Genomic DNA, 5154 nt, shown 5'->3' with positions numbered 1-5154 from the left:
GAACATTCAGGGCACCAGAATGTTCCTTCTTCAAAAAAGACTAAAACACATCAAGCTTAGGCTCAAGGAATGGAACAAGAATGAATATGGCAACATTTTTGTAGCCAAAAAGCAATAGAGGGTAAAATGCAGGATCTCAACCAAGTCCTTATCACAGACGGATTTGATGAAACCAGCAATGTTCAGGCAACCAAATACCAGCAAGAATGGGAAGAATTATGCAAACAAGAGGAAATATTTTGGAGGCAAAAATCAAGAGTTCAATGGCTCAAAGAGGGAGAAAGAAACACAAGTTTCTTCCATAGATCCACAATGGCGAACAGAGTTCACAACAGAATCTCAGTGATCAAAGATGAGAATGGCATTCTTCACAACTCTCATGCTGATATAGAAAAAGCTCTGGTCAAGCACTTCCAAGGTATCGCCAAAGAAACTTGTTATGACAGAGAGAACTCCATCAGAAACTTCACAAGACACATTCCTAGGCTAGTGTCCAGTGAGGACAATTTCAACTTCAACAAGACAATAACCAAGGAGGAAGTCAGCGAAGTGCTCAAAGAAATGCAAAATGGTAAAGCACCGGGCCCAGACGGTTTCAACGTTGATTTCTTCAAGGCATACTGGAGTACTGTTAAACAGGATGTTCTGAATGTGGTTGAAGACTCCAGGATGAATAAAACCATTCTGAAAGCTCTGAACACTTCTTTCATTGCACTTATCCCCAAGCAGGAGTCTGCTCAGACTCCGGACAAGTTTAGACCAATAGCTTTATGTAATGTAGTATACAAGATAATATCAAAAGTGATAGCCAACAGACTCAAACCTCTCCTCCCTTCCCTAATTTCGGAGGAACAAGCTGGTTATGTGGAAGGAAGACAAATTCTTAACAACATCATTCAAGCTCACGAGGTGGTTCATTCTCTGACTAGCAACCGAAAAGCTGGTATGATCATGCAATTGGACATTGCTAAGGCCTATGATAAAATAAGCTGGACTTATATCAGGAAAATACTCATAGCTTTTGGGTTTGATCACAATTGGGTAAGATGGATCTTGGCCCTGGTTTCCTCATCAAGTTTTTCTATTTTGGTCAATGGATCTCCCTCTGAAACTTTTCTTCCCTCTAGAGGCCTCAGACAGGGGGATCCACTCTCTCCCTTTCTCTTCATCCTCATGATGGAAGGACTAGGTCGGTCTATCAATCATGCCAAAGAAGTCGGCAAGATCAAAGGTCTCCAACTCTCTGACAGAGGTCAAGCTTGGACTCATCAACAGTTTGTGGATGACACCATGCTGCAAGGAATCCCCACAGTCAAAGAAGCTCATGCTTTCAAACAGATTCTCAATGAATTTGCCATGGCTTCAGGTATGGAAGTTAATCTTACCAAATCCAAGATTTTTTTCTTCAATACTAATGTTGCCATTCAAAAGAACATTGCTAAAATTCTGGGTTTTCAAAGAGATTCTCTTCCCTCAAAATATTTGGGGATTCCTCTAACTGCTAAACCTCTACACAAAAGCATCTGGGAGCCGGTTATCAACAAATTGCAAGACAAAATCAGAAAGTGGACGATAAGGTCCCTAAACCTGGCTGGCAGATTAGTGCTCACAAAGGCGGTTCTACAAGCAATCCCAATTTTCATGCTATTTTCCTCCTAGCCCCTAAAGGAGTTTTGCAGCTTATCAGAAACATACAAAGAAACTTTCTTTAGGGAAAGGGGGAAGCAAAGAAAAAATGGGCCTTGGTAGCCTGGGAAAAAATATGCAAACCTAGAAATCATGGAGGCCTAGGATTGGATGATCCTGAAACTTTAAGCAAAGCTCTAGGGGATAAATTATGGTGGCGATGGCTAAAAGAACCAAAGGCCCAGTGGGCTACAATCTGGAAAGAAAAATATGCCAGTTCATGGCCTAGTGAGGAGCATATAAGAATGGATGGCAATATCAAAGGATCACATATATGGAACAAGGCCTGGGATAATAGAGGTCTAGTGCAAGAGAATGGCTTCTAGGAGATTAGGGAGGGAAACTTAGCTCTGTTTTGGGAGGACAGATGGCAACAGGAACCCACTCTTTTAAGAGAAGAATTAAAGGAAATTAAGGAGGAGACATGTTATCACTCAGGTTGTTCCCTGCCTCCTGAAGGGAATACGACCAAGGTAACCACTAACCAATCTTGTAGTTGCAGATTGTAGCCAATCTGCAACTAGAAAGGGCTCTCTCTTTGTAATTTAGCTTTGTTTGGAGTATTTTAGGCTAGTTATGATGCACAGAGTTTGTTTTTTAGTTTGTTTGTTGGTGATATCAAATAGGACTAGGGTGCAAGTCAAAAAGAGTTTATACTATTGGGCAATGGAGTCAATAATGGTGTACTGCTGAAGGTGTTTCTTTGGTAAAGGCAATGCTATAGAGCAAGATAGGTAGTTTGGAACAATTTTAAAATCTGGAAATTTTTGGAATGTAGGCCAGTGGATGAAGGGCAGTCAAGAATCCTTGATCATGCTGGTAGAGGGAAGGTGCTTGAGTATTATCCAGGAGCAATTAAGAATTCCTAAATAGTATTCAAAATGAAGGAATTAGTGCAAACATGAGCAGTTAATAATTCATATTTATGACTAATTCTGAAGAAAACATAATTAATAGCAGAGATTGAACATAGGGTGCATTTAAACAAATCCCGAGCTATTATTTTTCTCTGTTACTAAGACTATGAATCATATATGATATTTTGCAAATACAGAAGACATAAACACAGGTTAGAGCAACTTATTGATCCATAGAAAGACACAAGAATTTTGTAGCAGTCCCCAGAACATTAAATCCACATTTAGACGGTTCAACAGTCGTGAACTTCAAACAGCCTTTGTATTAAATAGCTTGAGAATTTACAGCGCAGTCCAGAGAGAAAATCACCAACCCCCAAATACATATTATAGGGAGGTATTTATACAAACAGGGAGATACAAAATATCATGAAGATAAGTTCTGAAGTCATAACTTCCTTTACCAACTCTTAAGAAGAAGTAAATGAGGGAAATAAATGCTGCAGTAAATGTGTATGTGCTAGCTGTTCAATTTGTCAGAGATATTTGACCTTTTGCACTGAGTGAGTCAGCTGGTTGCTGCGTATTTACTATGCGTTTGTTGCCTTGATGTTGCTATGTTGTTGTCTTGGCCTTGTCATATGTGCTTGATTTTTTTTGCATTAACGAGCTGTAGTCATAATTTGACTTCTCATTTCTGATGTTTTTACTTTTGGACAGGTGGCCCGTGCTTTAGAGTTTGCTAACCTGTAGCTGACCAGAAAGGGAAATAAAAACAAAATTACCAGAGTAATATTTCCAGCATTCCTTGCCACCAGTCCTCTGTAGGCAACTGATGTCTTTGTATTTTTATCAGTGTTTCATCAGCTTCAGTATATCTATAAAAGTTGGGCTGGACTTCAAAAAGGTGGTTTATCTCATGTTCAATGTAGAAATTTTTTTCTAATTTTCATAAAGACTCTGTCCAGAGGGGGGCCCTGTTTCTTTTGAGGTGCTTGAGGATGTTGTAATGTGATTGGAGGCATATTTGTTTACCCTGTTGGCATATTTCTCATGTGATAGCAGTATTCTAGTGCTGGTTAATAAACTGGGTAGCCCTTTGCTTTGTAATGTTGCAAACTTTATTTTGAAGTCATGTATCTCTGCCTGCATCTCTTGGCATTTTCTTTCCAGAGTCTGCACAAAATTCCTTAGGTTCAACACCCTTTTCACTAGTAAGATGGTATCTGTCCTGTTCCTGATACCTATTGCTGCCAACTGCTCTTTGGTATGAGTGTTCTGAAATTGAATCATTCTATTGGCTTGCTCAGGCATATTTTCCTAATGATGCTCTAGTCTTTTGAGTTTCGAATTGAGCTAAGCCTATCAATTCCATTTGCTCATGTATAGTTTCAATTGATTGCCATTGGTCAGTAATGGATTAGCCAATTTTGGTCCACAAAATTTTCTTGATTTCAGCTAGAGTTTTACCTAAAGTAAGGTCCTTTCTAGCTCCTTTATTCTTTTCTCCAAGGCCTTTACTTCCCTTATCTTCTCTGCTATCATTCTTACCTCATTTTGGCCAGCTTTTCTTTGGCCTCTTTTAATTCTGCCATCTGTACTTCCAGAGCCTTTATTTCTTTCATCATCTCCTCCATACTCAGGCTGGCCTCTTGCTCTCTGCTGCTGCTGTGTAGTTGTTGTGAACTGTTGCTGAAGTTGAGGCTGGAGTTGAGGTACCTGCTATTGATGTTGGATCAGTAGGAGGGACTGCTGTGGTGACCGTAGGAGGAGTAGCTATAAGATGTGAGTTGTTTGAACTAGCTGAGAGGCCAACTCTCCCTGTCTTCCTTGCAGTGATGCCTCCAAGGCACTCTCTGTTTCTATCAGTCTTTTATGCATCCTCATGAGCAAGCTTACTACATCCTCCTCTTCTTTTTGTTGTGCTACTTTTGTAGTTTGAGGATGTACTGTAGCTGGCAGCTTGAGTTGTTTTCTGAGGGCTGCTATGTCTTCTTCTTTATTTTTGATCAAGGCCTGAATGCCCTTAGGATCCTTGGGATCATGTCCCAACTCCATAATAATTTCCTCCAAGGATTTGATTCTATTATCCTTAGCCATTGAGGAGGCCTTCTCTAATTCCAGTTGGGCAGAAGTATTGTGCAATGAATTTTGCAATCTGTGAGCCAATAATGTTGTGTCTGCCAAGGTAGAATATACCATTTCGCGATTTGTTTATGTAATTCAATCTGGTCCATTGGATGGATAAATTTGGAGAGAACTTCCAGATTGGTTATGATATAGTCAATAGCTGATTGTGGTTGCTGCGTTGTAGGTCTGAAATGACTGAGGGTCATTTTCCTTCTTGGATATCATAGGCTTCCATTAGCCTTTGTTGATTAGTGGGAGCCATTCTTAGCAATTGGTTATAGAGTTGGAACCTTACTGCTCATTTCTGGCCTTGATATCAGTGAATGCCTTCTTGATGTCAGAGCCCTGTTTGCTCTGTTCTGTCTTGGTGGATGTAACCTCCACACCGTGTTGTCTCTCTTGCTCTGGCTGAGAGGAGCTAGCTGATGCTTCCACACTTGGGGGAACTTACTGTCCAGCTGCCCCTCTGGCAATTCTTCTT

This window comes from Pinus tabuliformis, chromosome 8, assembly GCF_031772625.1.
Source record: "Pinus tabuliformis cultivar Carrire ecotype Pingquan chromosome 8, CPIR1, whole genome shotgun sequence".
Taxonomy (NCBI): domain Eukaryota; kingdom Viridiplantae; phylum Streptophyta; class Pinopsida; order Pinales; family Pinaceae; genus Pinus; species Pinus tabuliformis.
Note: the sequence above shows the minus strand (reverse complement) of the source record.